This window comes from Heterocephalus glaber, unplaced genomic scaffold, assembly GCF_053883595.1.
Source record: "Heterocephalus glaber isolate CG9 unplaced genomic scaffold, H.glaber_assembly_v1.0 deba00001457, whole genome shotgun sequence".
In the NCBI taxonomy this organism is placed as follows: domain Eukaryota; kingdom Metazoa; phylum Chordata; class Mammalia; order Rodentia; family Bathyergidae; genus Heterocephalus; species Heterocephalus glaber.
In genome coordinates this window covers 14881768-14897188 of record NW_028258305.1, presented here as the reverse complement: position 1 = coordinate 14897188, position 15421 = coordinate 14881768, and the positions used below count along the sequence as shown (strand labels likewise).

The 15421-nt window shown below is 35.4% G+C and overlaps 1 protein-coding gene across 1 annotated transcript in view; it reads right to left on the bottom strand.

Annotated features, from left to right (window-relative positions):
- The window catches only part of LOC101715695 (immunoglobulin-binding protein 1), a 59449-nt gene extending 57269 nt beyond the window's left edge, over positions 1-2180 (bottom strand). Inside the window, exon 1 of the mRNA XM_021246297.2 lies at positions 2049-2180. The gene's annotated coding sequence lies outside the window, so the exon portion shown is untranslated. The remainder of the gene's footprint in view (positions 1-2048) is intronic.
- Between the last annotated feature and the right edge of the window lie 13241 nt (positions 2181-15421).

Sequence of the window (15421 nt, the reverse complement as noted above, 5' to 3'; positions counted from 1 at the left end):
TGTTAAATAATCTTTCAAAACTCAGTGGACCATATATGTGTGGTTTTATTTCTAGATTCTCTGTTTTATTCCATTGATTTATATATCTTTCCTTATGTCAACATTGCCTTGATTACAATAGCTTTAGACGAAGTCTTAAAATTAGGTAATAAATGTCTTCCAACACTGTTATTTTTTTTCTTTTTACCTTTCCAGGTCCTTTGTACTCCTACATAACTTTTAAATTTCAATATCCAATTCTTCATTTATAGCAAGTATACATAGACTTGAATTTTTATATATACCTTGTGTTTTCTAATCCTGCTAAATTCAAATAAAAGTTCTAGGGGCTCCTAGAGATTTCTTAGTATTTTCTCTGTAGATGATCATTTCATCTACATATAAAGATTTTACTTCTACCTTGCCAATCCTATGCTATTTGTTTCTTTTTATTGCCAGACTATTTTGGTTTGGGCCTGTGTTTCAAAGTTTAATGGACAGATGAAGAGTAAGCATATCTACCCCTGTTCCCCACTTTAGGGTGAAAGCATTGTAATTTTTCCATTCATATAAGGTGTTTTTGCTGGAAGTATGGAGCACATGTCTTTTATCTGTTGAGAAGGTTCTGTTCTACTTCTAGTCTCCTGGTGGCTTTTACCATGAACAGCTGTAGAATTTAGTCCAATACTTTTTCTCAAACTAGTGACAGGATCATATGGCTTTTTCCTTTCCTTTGTTAAAATGATGACTTATGGGGTGGATCTTCCAATGCTAACCAACACTGCCATCCCTATAATAAAACCACTTACTACATACTGCCAGATCTGACTTCTAAGAGTTTTTGTTAAACAAATTTTTACTTATTCTCATACTTTTTTCTTCTATTATCTTTATCCAGTTTTAGGATTAGCACAATGTTGATTTCTTAAAGAGGGGAGAAGTGTTCCTTCCTTTTTGTGCTTTAAATGTTTGATATAATTTATCAGTTAAAATGTATATGAGCCTGTTGTTGTTATATAGGTAGGTTTTCAAGCTAGGAATATACTTTCTTTAGTAGGTGCTATTCAAATTTTATATTTCCTCCAGAGTCAGTTTCATTAATTTGTCTTCCAAGGTACTTCATAGAAGTTGGTAAATTTATTTCAAAAAAGATTTTTGTAATATGCTTTCTATATCCTTTTTAATTCTGTAAAATCTGTGGTAATGTCCTCTAAATCTTGATATTGTAATTTAAAAAATGTATAATTGATATTGTGTAATAGGGAGAAAAGGTCTAAAGGAGTAGGGGAAGTGGGAGGGATAGGGGAAAGGAAAGAAGGGAAAAGAAAAAATATGAGAAAAGGAAAAATTGGAAACAAAGTCTTTGTAAATATGGAAGGGTGGAGGGGGTGAAGGGAGGGCAGGGGAAGGGGGAAAAAATAAGAACCAAGATACATCATGTAAAGGTACAAGATCCCAATGATGAATGTGACTGTATTTTATACCTAAACTATAACAATAAACTTAATGGGGAAAAAAAGAAAACTAGAAAGTAAGTAGTAGTTCTAAATCATCAATTTAATTATGGTAAGGTTACAAAACTCAACTTAATAAAAAGAGAAGTAAATAGAGGAATGTGAAGAAAATGAAAAGCAAAACAAAAATGAGAAAATGTTAATAGGAATGAATAAGTATATTAATTAAAAAGAAAATTCTGAGTAGGTAAAGCAATGATTTTTTAGATACCATAAACAATTTTGTTTAAAAATGTGAGCTCTTTTAAAGAAGGTGTTATGTTCTGAATACTTGCTAATAATTCATAACAAATGAATTTGAAGTAGTAATGTTTTTCTGTCCATTTACACTTTAAAACTGACATACTAATTGATGATAATAAACCCTTTCAGCTATTCATAATATGACATTAATGTTATAGAACAGATGAATATCATACATAGCATAGAGAGGATGAAAGGATATTTTCCTTTGGAAAATCCAAGGTGACAATCCTAATATTAAGGGCCTCTGATCCCCTTGAGACTCACACTCTGAATGGCCTTATGAACAAATACCTAAAATTCAGTACTCACCAGCTGAGAATTTGTAATCCCACTGGCACAAAGTAGCTTCTTTCACCCTTGCTTTGTTCCTGTATCACAAACATGAAAAAGCAGCATAGAGTTGAACTTGCAAGTAACAAGAGGGTAAATTTTTTCATCTCCATCTCCAGACATTTAAAGAGGCTTTGTTTATCTTCTATCCTGGACAGCAGAGACAATAGAGTGATGCGGAAAAAAAAAAAAAAATAGAGACCTGAACTGCAGTGGATAGTTCTTTTGGAGAGCCCTCTGAATATGGGAGAAGAAAGGGAAGACAGAATCTCCCATTTGAGTTTTTTACATCCTGTTTTTAATTTCTTTTGGGAATGCCATATATATGGAGCAATATGGAAACAATATGTACCCAGTGCAACATATTCTTATAGCAGGTGTTAATTAATACATATTTAATATTGATGCCTATTATTTATTCATCTATTTGATTGAAAACATACATTTTCATAATTTTCTAATCTTGTTCTCCTGTAGTATAACATTTAATATTTTCAATAACTGGAACGTATGTATACATTGACGTTTTCTTTTTTTTTCATGTACAAAATAATTTATTATAGCATTATGTGGGTTGGCATTATTTTACAGTGAGTTTTCTTCTTTCTCAGCAATAATAAACCTAAGAATATTAGGGAAAAGGTTGTCTAAATTAAATCTCACTTTTGCATTTATATTTCCTTCAATGGACACAATAACATTACAGTCAGATTTACAGATCTGAGATGTACTAAGTGATCATTACTGTTTTCTATACAACATCCATTAAAAAGCTATCTCTCCAAAACTGTTGAACAATATTATGACTTAATGGTCAATGACAGTTTAAATTCTCATTTTACTAAGAAATATAAAAATGCATTTAATAGTTAATGCATGGCTGTAAGAGTAACAGTGCTTCATTTTTGTTTTCTGCCCTATTATGCACCCTTAAAGCATGTTTCTTAGCATAAACTACTTGTTAACACTCAAAGCAATTAAGGAAAGAAGGGATAATTCTTCCATGTGGGTTGTAAGTCTACTTACTATAAGATATGAAGCAAAATTACCAGTGATACGTTCATGTTTTCAATAACATGAAACGTATGTATATGAGTTAAGATTAAACATCATTTTTGAGAAATTTAAATCCCCCTTTCACAGCTAAAGACTACAAGGAACTGAGCAAAAGAGAAAAAAGAAAATGCTGTGAGACAGTGGGAGACAGGGAAGAGAACCGGTGGGGAGAGCAAGCTAAGCAACAGAGAGACCTGTAAGACTCAGAACTTAGTTGCTCCCACAATGACTGCACCAGAAATAGAAAAGAGCCAACCTAATAGTCCAAGAAATTAATTTTGGTAGCTGCTTGAGTACATAATAAATTTTTCAAAGCCATCTTTGGCTCTGTAAATGAATAGGATTTGAATTAAGTACAGAACCAAGTTGTTTTGCTCTGGATAAAAAGTGAGTGATGCCAGAAATTGCATCATCAGTTTAATTTGGTGTACATCTGGTGAACATTAACACACCTAAAACAAATCAAAAGTCATGAGAAAATCACTAGGATAATCAAACACCTCAAGATCAGAAGTCTTGATCACACTGTGTCAACAATAAGCTATGCTAATTTTAATTTAGAATATTATACTTTTTGAAAAATTAAAAAAAACCAAACATCACTTTTGGAAGGAAGAGCAGATCCTTCCAGAAATAAATCTTCATGGCAGAGTCAGAGCTGAAAAAACCTTATACATTTCTGGTCACTGTAATGAGTTAAAGGATTTGACACATTTAACATTATGCACTCTAAAAATTCTAAAAGTAATTTCATAAAGCTGAGGTCAATAAACACGTGGAAAAAACCCCAAAAATCTTAAAGACAGTCATTATTTACTGTTCACCTGATGGAACCAATACTTTAAATAATAAGTTGTCATTTTCATATGGTCTTTGGGTACTGGCATGTTAGCTGATGGGTAGAGTTATGTGAAACCATGTTCAGCTGAGATTCATGAAAACATTATGGAAGGTTTAGCCCATTGACTGTTAGAGGAGAAAAGAAATAAAGAAGCATATTGAGATGGACTTTGAAGAAACTCATTTACATAATTAGTAAAAATAGACAAGTAAGAATAATTTGCAGTCAAATGAATCTGCATTTTCAAGCTCTGAACTGTGTATCCTGAGCTAACATTACAACAACTACAAAACTATTACCACTTAACCCACAATGAGAATATGTATGACAGTACTATATTTAAACTGACAAAAGCTTAGCAAAGTTGTCTTGACATATTTGAACTTACTTAAAATGAATTTGGAAGTATTCTATATTCAAGGTATGTACACAAATGGTACATACCTTGGGGTTGAAAACTAGATGGTCTTTTCTAATTATAGTGTTAATCTAAGCAAATCACTTCAAAGCATAATCAGGACTGTCGTGGAACAATCCTCTGATATTACACACAGATTTGTGTGTGTGAATTTTTCTGAGAGGAGAACTCATAGTTTTAAGGGAAGCAGCAATTTCCATACCTGACCAATTCTGGTGATGCCTGGAATGATCAAGTATACCATTAAATCAACTGTAGACATAAATCAGGTTTTCATGTGGATTTAATAACATCAGCCTCACTGCACTTAATTCAGCCCTCTCATCTAGGAAGTTCTCAATATATGCTTGCTATCAATAATGATGACAATAGTCCAAGCCATGATCTCATTTTCCAGGCTGTGATCCCTTCCTCATTTTCAAGTCCCTCTCTAGGCTAGCAAGGTTTTCTCTCTCATCATGGCAATAAACCTGTCACTGTGGCCAGACTAGACATAAAATTTCCAAGGCTAGCACACAAATTCCTTCCCCTGAATGCAGGTTTGCCTCGTGCCTGGACCTATCCTGGATGACAGGAAGGCCATCTTGTATATCATCTGTCTATCTGTAGACCAAATGGTATATAAGGACAGGGCATCTAAATTTTACCAAGCTTATTTTTCAAACCACTACTTACTTTGTGATTAAGGTTAGGATGACAAGGTTTTCTTTTCAACAGTTGAAGGAATATGCTTTTGTTTTCATTCAAAAACAGGCTATTAAAGAATTTTATATTGTGGGCAAAAAGAAGACATAGCTAAAGCATTTAGAATACATCCAGTCTCTAGCACACAACATTTCATAAAGGTCTAAATATGTTCTCTTCTTACATCTATGAAAAATATGTACATAAATATTTAGGGCTTTTTCTTTTTTACTTTATGTCTAAAAGTGAATTCTATTCATTTAAAAAGGAAAACTAAAAAGCAATAAAAAACTGGGAAACAATCTTAGTGTTTACAAATTGGTCTATAATATAAAATGTACAGATTTATTCTTACTGTATGAGTAGTCAACTCTCAGGTATAAAAATAGAGACATGGTTTCTTATCTGATAATTTTTGTAGAAAGTTGACTGTTTTGGATATCTGTATTTAGCTTTTAATTGTGTGTTGTATATACTTGCTCTAATAATTTAACTGTCACTATATGAATATGGGTTTAGGATTCACAAAAGTCTCACTCTATCATGGATAACCACCATTATCAGTTTATATAACCAATATATTAATGTACTGTTTTAATCATATTTAATCATTATTCATAGAAAAAGAATATTTTGCCTCTTAAAAAATTTAATATTTACTTAATTTCTTACCATGTAAACATAAATTAGAACTACCTCATTCTTTTACTAAGGAGCTATGTAAATTTCCAATATTTGGATTGCCTATAATTTACTAAATCAACTTTTTAATACAGGTATTTAGAAGGTTTCAAAATTTTACTGTTATAAACAATGTGTCAGTGAACATCCTTTATGTCCCTATATGAGTTTTCTATAGAATTACTAGAAAAATGGAAGAGTAAAAGGAATTAATATTTTAATAAATATAGTCAAATAGTCTCCAAAAATATTTTAAAAATTTGCATGTCAACCAGTAGTGTACAGTAAAACCTGTTATTCATACTTCTATATGTTATAAAAGTTACACAGTAACTTTCTAAAACAGATCACAAACTCAGATGGCTTCAGGGCCACACAGATGACAAAATATAAGGGATGATCAAAACATACAGTAAAAGTTTAAATGAAAATTTTAATTGCAGTAAAAGGCACATTGTCATTAATTCCCCTCAAAATACTTTCCTTCATTCCAAACATACTTATCCCACCTTATCTCTTATGTGGATTATGTGGAGCAAGAAAATGACAAGTAGTAAAAACTCAACAAATTAAATTTAAAATATATTTGAAGGTCAAATAAAACATATCTTCATTTTTCAGTCTGCCAGGCTTCAGACTTAGTCTTATTTTTTTATTCATTAAGTTTATTGGTACATTTTAGGAATACAATATGATGACATTCATCATTGGGAATTTGTACCTTTACATGATATATCTTGGTTCTTATTTTTTCCCCATTCCCCTGCCCTCCCTTCAACCTCTCCACCCCTCTCTATTAAAAAAGACTTTATTTCTGTTTTTTTACTTTTCTCATATTTATTCCTTTCCTTTTCCCTACCCCTCCCACTTCCCCTGCCCCTTTGGAACTTTTCTTCCTATTTCACATTATCTATTCCTATATCACATTATACCTTTTGATCCTTATTTATACTTTCAGTTTCTCACACTAGATAAACTATTCAATATTTACACATGTGTCCTATTTATTTCACTTAAGAGTATGGCCTCAATGTGCATCCATTTATCTATAAATCTCTCTAGTCTCTCATTCTTTATGGCTGAATAGTACTCCATTTTATTTAAAAAAACCCCACATCTTCTTTATCCAGTCTCCAGATGATGGGCAATTGGGCTGTTTCCAAGTTTGGGCTATTACAACTGTGTCACTATAAACATGGGTGCACATATATCGCTGTGGTATGATTCTTTTAATTCTTTGGGGAAGATACCCAGCAGGGGAATAGCTGGGTCAAATGAGACCTCTAATCTTAGTTTTTTGAGGTATCTCCATACTGATTTCCACAGTGGTTGCACCAGTCTACACTCCCACCAACAGTGGAGAAGTGTTCCTTTTTCCTCACAGCACTGCCAGCATTTGTTATTGGTTGATTTTTTTTTTTTTTGGGTGCCAGGGATCACACTTGGGACCTTGTGCTTGCAAGGCAGGCAGCAGAACCACTGAGCTAAACCCTTGGCCCAGTTGATTTCTTGATAGCAGCCATTCTTTCTGGAGTGAGGTGGAATCTGAACATTGTTTTCATTTGCATCTCTCAAATGACCAGTGATGTTGAACACTTTTTCATGTTTATTTTCTCTTTCTACTTATTTGTCTGAGAATTGTCTGTTCATTTCAGATGCCTATTTTTGGATTGGGACTTTAAATTTGGGAGGTCTGATTTTTGTAAGTTCTGTATATATTCTAGACCTTTGTCTGAGGAATAGCTGGTAAAATTTCTTTCCCACATTGTGGGTTGTCTTTTCACACTGCTGGTGGTTTCTCTTGCTGTGCAAAAGCTTTTTAATAAGATGAGATCCCAGTTGTTGATTGTTTGTGTTAGTTCGTGGGCAACTGAGGTTTTGTTCATTAAATCTTTTCCTATGCCAGTGTCTTCAAGAGTTCTACCTAACCTTGCTTCCAGCTGATTTAGTGTTTCTGTTTTAATATTTAGATCTTTGATCCATTTTGATTTTAGTTCAGTGCATGGTGAAAGATAGGGATCCAGTTTTAATCTTTGGCAAGTTAAAACCCATTTTTTCCAGCACCATTTATTAAAGAGGCTATCTTTATTCCAGTGAGGGTGTTTGGCTCCTTTGTCAAAGATGAGGTGGCTGAGTGTGTCTGGAGTTGTTTCTGCATCTTTTAGTCTGTTCCATTCATCCTTGGGGCTGCTTCTTTGCCAGTGCCATGCTGTTTTTATCACATTAGCTTGGTAGTATAGTTTCAACCCTAACCCCAACCTGAACTTAACCCTAACATTACTTGTTATAACCACACTGCAACACTCAGGTACTTGAAATGAACATAATACCTAACCCTACCACTAACCCTAACCAGAATGCTAACCATCATACTCACACTCCAATTCACAGATACTCAAATTCCTACACTATCCCTAAACCAAACCCTAACCCTAAACTTAAGGCTAACCCTAATTCTAACATTAACCATTAAACCCACACTGCAATACACAGGTGTGTAAATTTCAGCTCTATTCCTAACCACAACCTTAACCCTAACTGCTACCCTAACCCTAACACTACCCATAATAGCCACACTGCAATACTCAGGTACTTGAAATTGAAAACTGTACCTAACCATAACCCTACCATGAACTCTATCCATCATACTCACACTCCAATACTCAGGAACTTGAATTCCAACACTATCCCAAACCCTAACCCTAACACTAACACTAACCTTAATATCCACACTCCAATAATCAGGTATGTGAATTCCCACGCTATCTGAAACCCTTACTCTAACACTAACCCTATCTCTAACCATCATACTCACACTCCAAACTTCAGATATTTGAATTCAAACTTAAACCTAACCCTAAACCTAACCCTACCCTAACACTAACCATTAAACTTACACTCCAATACACAGATACTTAAATTCCAACAGTATCCTTAACCCCAACCCTAACCTTAACCCTAACTCTAAACATAACCCTAGCATTACCCATCATAGCCACACTGCAATACTCAGGTACTTGAAATCCACCATTATACCTAACCTAACACTAACCCTAACCATAACTCTAACCATCATACCCACACTCCAATACTCATGTACTTGAATGGAAACACTATCCCTAGCTCTAACCCTAACCCAAACAATCATACCCAGAATCCAATATCAAGGAACTTGAAATCCAACACTATCCCTAATCCTAATATGAACTCTAACCCTAACCCTAAACCTAACCATTAGACCCACTCTCCAATACACAGGGACTTAAATTTCAAGAAATGCCTAACCCTAAACCTAAGCCTAAACCTAACTCTAACCCTAATCCTAACCCTAACATTGTACCTGATAACCACAGTGCAATACTCAGGTACTTGTAATCCAACACTATATCCAACCCTAACCCTAATCATCATACTCACACTGCAATACCCAGGTACTTCAATTCCAACACGATCCCTAACCATATCCCTAACCTTAAGCCTAACATTAACCATAATACCCACATTCCAATAGTCAGATGCATGAATTCCAACACCATCTGTAATGCTTATCCTAACACTAACCATAACCCTAACCATCATATCCACACTGCAAAACACAGGTACATGAAATCAAACCCTAAACATAACCCTAACCCTAACCATCATACCCCAAGTCTAGAACCTATGTACTTGAATTCCTACACTATCACTAAACCTAACCCAAACCTAACACTAACAGTAATCATTAAACTCACACTCCAATACACATGTACTTAACTGCCAACACTATCCCTACTCCCTACCCTAACATCAACCCTAACCTTAACCATAACACTACTCGTCATAGCCACACTGAAATCTTCAGGTACTTGAAATCCAACACTATACCTAACCCTAACCCTAATCCTAACTGTAACTCTACCATCACACCCATGCTCCCATACTCAAGTACTTAAATTCCAACACTATACCTAACACTAACCATAATATCCACGCTTGAAAACTCAGGGAAGTGAATTCCAATATGATAGTAATCCTAAACCAAACCCTAACCCTAAACTTAACCCTAACACTAACCATAACATTCACACTTGAATATTATCAGGTATTTGAATTCCAACATTATATGTAACCCTGGTCCAAATCCTAACCCTAACAGTAACCTTAATACAAACACTCCAATACTCTGGTACTTGAATTCCACCCCTTTCCTAACCCTAACCCTAACTGCAACCCTAACACTAACCATTCTACCTACAATCCAATATGCAGGTAATTTAATTCCAACACTGTCACTAATCCTAACCCTAACCCTAACAACAACAATAATATTCATATTCTAATTCTCAGTCACTTGAATTATAATACTATACATAACCCTAATCATAACCTTAACCATAACATGAACTATAATAGCCACACTCCAATACTCAGGTACTTGAAATCCAACACTGACCCTAACCTTAAACTGAACCCTAACCCTAACACTAACCATATTTACATTCTAATACTCAGGTACTTGAATTCTAACACTATTTATGACCCTAACCCTAACACTAATACTAATGATAATACACACACTCTAATACTCAGGTTCTTGAATTCCAACACTTTCCCTAAACATAACCCTAACCCTATTCCTAACACTAACCTTAATACAAACATTCCAATACTCAGGTACTTGAATTCCAACCCTTTCCCCAACCCTTAACCTAACTCGAACCCTAACATTAACCATACTATCCACAATTCAATAATCAGGTATTTTAATTCCAATACTGTCAATAACCCTATCCCTAACCCTAATCCTAAACCTAACCCTAACAGGTGAATACTCAGGTACTTGAATTCCAAAACTGCATGTAACCCTAACACTAACAGTAAATTTAATACCCACACTCCAATACTTAGGTACTTGACTTCCAACACTGTCCCTTACCCTAATCCTAACTCCAACCTTAACACTAACACTAACCATAAAGCACACAAACCTGTACTCAGGTACTTAAAGACCAATGCTATCCCTCACTCTAAACCTAAAGCTAACCCTAAGCCTAACATTCACAATAACACTAACCATAATACCCATACTGCAATACTCAAGTACACAAATACTCAAATACGTGAATACTCTATCTCTAACCCTAACCCTAAAACTAACCCTAACCCTAAGCAAAACACTAACCATTATATCCACTCTCCAATATGCAGGTACATGTATTCCAACACTATCCCTAACTGTAAACCCAACCCTAATCCTAACCCACACTCCATTTCTCAGGAACTTGAATTCCAAGGCAGTACCTAACCTTACAGTTTAACCTAAAACTAACACTAACCATAATACCTATACTCCTATACACAGGTACTTGAATTCCAACACCATCCCTAAACCTTACCTTAACTCTAACCCTAACTCTAAAACTAACCATAAAACCTATGTCCAGTACTCAGGTACTTAAATTTTGAAGCTATACCTAACACTAACCCTAACCCTAACCCTAACCCTAATGCCAACACTAACCATAATACACACATTTCAATACTCAGGTACATGTATTTCAATACTATCCCTAATCCTAACCCTATCCCAAACTCCCATACTCAGGTACTTAATTCCAACACTGTCCTAACTTTCAACCGAACTGTAACCCTGACCCTAACACTAACCATACTATCCAACTCCATTATTCAGGTACACGAATTCCAATATTGTCTCTCAATCTAACCCAAACCCTAACTTTAATCCTAGCTCTAATCCTAACCATAAAACCCATATTCCAATATTCAGGTACTTAAATTCCAATACTTTCTCTAACACTAACTCTAAACCTAACTCTAGCCCTAACATTAACATTAACCATAATACCCACACTCCGGGACTCAGGTACTTGAATTCCACCACTATCCCTAAACCTAATCCTAACACTAACAGTATCACTAACACTTACCATCATAACCACACTCCAGGAATCAGGTACTTGAATTCCAACACTATCTCACCTAAACCTAAACCTAAACCTAACCCACAGTCTAATACTCAGGTACTTGAATTCTAACCCCGGCCCTAAAACTAACCCAAACCCTAAAACTAATACTAACCATAATACCCACACTCCAAATCTCAGTTACTTGAATTCCAGCCCTATGTCTAGCCCTAAACCTACCTCTAACTCTCACACTAACAGAAGCCATAAAACACAAATACCAGTACTCAGGTACTTAAATTCCAAATCTATACCTTACACTAACATTCACACTAACACTTAAAATAATACACACATTCTGATACTCAGTTGAAGTCCAACACTGTCCCTAACCCTAACCCTAAACCACATTCCAATACTCAGGCACTTGAATTCCAAACTGTCCCTATATATAAACCTAATGGTAACCCTATCTTTAACACTAGTCATAATACCAGCACTCCATTGTTCAGGTACTTGAATTCCAACACTATCCCTCTTCCTAACCCTAAACTTCACCCCAACCTTAACCCTGATGCTAACACTAACCATAATACTCACACTCCAGTACTCAGGTACTTGAATTCTAATACTGACTGTAACACTACTCTTAACCATAACTGTAACTCTAACACTAACCATAATACCCACACTCCATTATCCAGGTTATTGAATTCCAAGACTGTCCCTTACACTAACCCTAACCCTATGAATAATACTAGTCATTATACCCACTCTCAAGAACTCAGGTACTTGAATTCCACCACTATCCCTCAACCTAAACCTAAATCTAACCCACAACACTAAACATAATACCAACACTGTAGTACTCAGTTACTTGAATTCCAACTCTATTTCTTACCCTAACCTTAACTCTAACTCTAACACTAACATGAGCCATAAAAACCACACTCCAGTACTCATGTACTTAAATTCCAATGCTATCTCTAACACTTACCCTAACCCTAAAGCTAACACTAATACCTACACTCTAATACTCAGGTACATGAATTTCAACACTGTCCCTAACCCTAACCCTAACCCTAACTCAAATTCCAATATTCAGGTACTTGAATTCCAATACTGTCCCTAACTCTACCCCTAACTGTAACCCTAACCCTAATACTAACCATAATACCTATACTCCATTATTCAGGTACTTGAATTCCAACAGTGTTCCTAACCCTAACACTAACCCTAACACTAAAACTAACCATAAAATATGCGCTCCAGGACTCATGGATTTGAATTCCAACAATATCCCTGACTGTAAACCTAATCCTAACCCTAATCAACACTCCAATACTCAGGTTCTTGATTTCCAAAACTGTCCCTAACCCTAAACCTAACACCAAATGAAACACTAGCAATAATAATCACACTCCAACACTCACATACTTGGATTCCAAAACTGTCCCTAACTCTAAACCTAACCCTAACACTAAACATAATACCCACACTCCATCAGGTACTTGAATTTCAACACCTTCCTTAAACCTAACCCTAACTACAACCCTAAATCTAACCTTAACACTAACCATAATACCCAAACTCCAATACTCAGGTACTTGAATTCTATCACTGTACTTAAAGCTAATCCTAACCCTAGCCCTAACCCTAACACTAATACTACCCAAAATGCCCACACTCTAGTACACAAGTACTTGAATTTAAACACTGTCTCTAACACTAATCCTAACAATAAACCTAACCCACACTTCAATACTGAGGTACTGGAATTCCAACACTATCCAAATATTAACCCTTAACCTTACTCAAACAGTAATACTAACTATAGTCATAATAACCACACTCTAGTACTCAGGTATTTTAATTCCAACAGTGTCACTAACCCTATTTTAACTGTAAACTTAATCCTAACCCACACTTCAATACTTAGGTACTTGAATTTCAACACTATCCCTAACCCTAACCCTAAACATAACCTTAACCCTGACTCTAACACTAACCCTAACATCACTCCGATACTCAGGTACTTGAATTCCAATACTATCCCTAACCATAACCTTAACCTGAACCCTAACCCACACTCCAATATACAGGTACTTGATTTCCAACAGTGTCCCTAACCCTAACACTAATATTAATGTTCACCATTATACCACACTCCAATGCTCAGAAACTTGAATTTCACCACTGTCCCTAACCCTATCTCTAACCCTAAACCTAAACCTAACCACCATACTCATACTCCAATACTCAAGTACTTGAATTCCAACACTATACCTATCCCTAACCCTAAGCCTAACCCTAACATTAACCATAGTATTCAACCTCTAATACTGAGGCACTTGAATTCCTACACCACACTTAAACTTAACCCTAACATTAACACTAACCATACTACCCACACTACAATACTCAGGAACTTCAATTGCAACACTGTCCCTAACCCTAACCCTAGCCCTAAACCCAACACTATCACTAACACTAACAATAATACACACAGTCCAATACTCAGGTATGTGAATTCCAACACTATACCTAAGGCTAACCCTAAGCCACACTACAATATGCATGTACTTACTTGAATTCCAACAGTGTCCCTAACTCTACCCCTAACCATAACCCTAACCCTAACACTTAACGTAATGCTCACACTCCATCATTCAGGTACTTAAATGCTCTCACTCTAACCCTAACCCTAAGCCTACCCTAACTCTAACCTTAACACTCACTATAATTCTGACACTTCAATATTCAGGTACTTGAATTCCGACACTGTTTCTAACTCTAAACCTAACCTTAACCCTAACCCTTAACCTAATACTAACACTAACCATAATGCCCACACTCCAGTACTCAGGTACTTGAATTCCAACAATATACTTAACCCTAACCCTAACTCTAATGCTCTCACTGACACTCAGCATAATACTAACACTCCAATACTCAGGTACTTGAATTCCAACACTGTCCCTAAGTCTAACTCTAACCATAACCCTAACACTAAACTAACCATAATACCCACACTCCATTATTCAGGTACTTGAATTCCAAGACTGTTCTACACCCTAACCCTAACCCTACCCTAACCCTAACACTAACACTAAAAATAATACCCACACTCCAATAATCAGGTACTTGAATTCCAACACTGTCCCTAACTCTACCTCTAACTGTAACCTTAACACTAACAATAAACATAACACATGCACTACAGTACTCAGGTGCTTGAATTCCAACTCTATACCAAACCCTAATCATTAATGTAATACTATTACTAAAATGAACAATAATACCCACACTCCAATTCCCAGGTACATGAATATCAAAACTATCCCTAACTCTAACTCAAACCATAACCCTAATCCTAACACTAAGCATAATACCTACAGTCCAATATGAAGGTACTTGAATTCCAACACTATCTCTAACTCTAACCCCAATGCTAGCCCTAACATTAACAATAAACATAATACCTGCACTACAGTATTCACATACTAGAATTCCAACACTATACCGAACCAAATCCTAAACCTAATACTATCACTAAAACTAACAATAATACCCACATTCCAATACTCAGGTACATTAATTCCAACACTGTCCCTAACCCTAATCCTAACCCTAACCCTAACACTAACCATAATACATTCCAATACTCAGGTACTTGAATTTCAACACTTTCCCTAACCTTGACCCTAACCCTAACTGTAATCATAACACAACACTAACCATGATATCCACATTTGAAAGCTCAGGT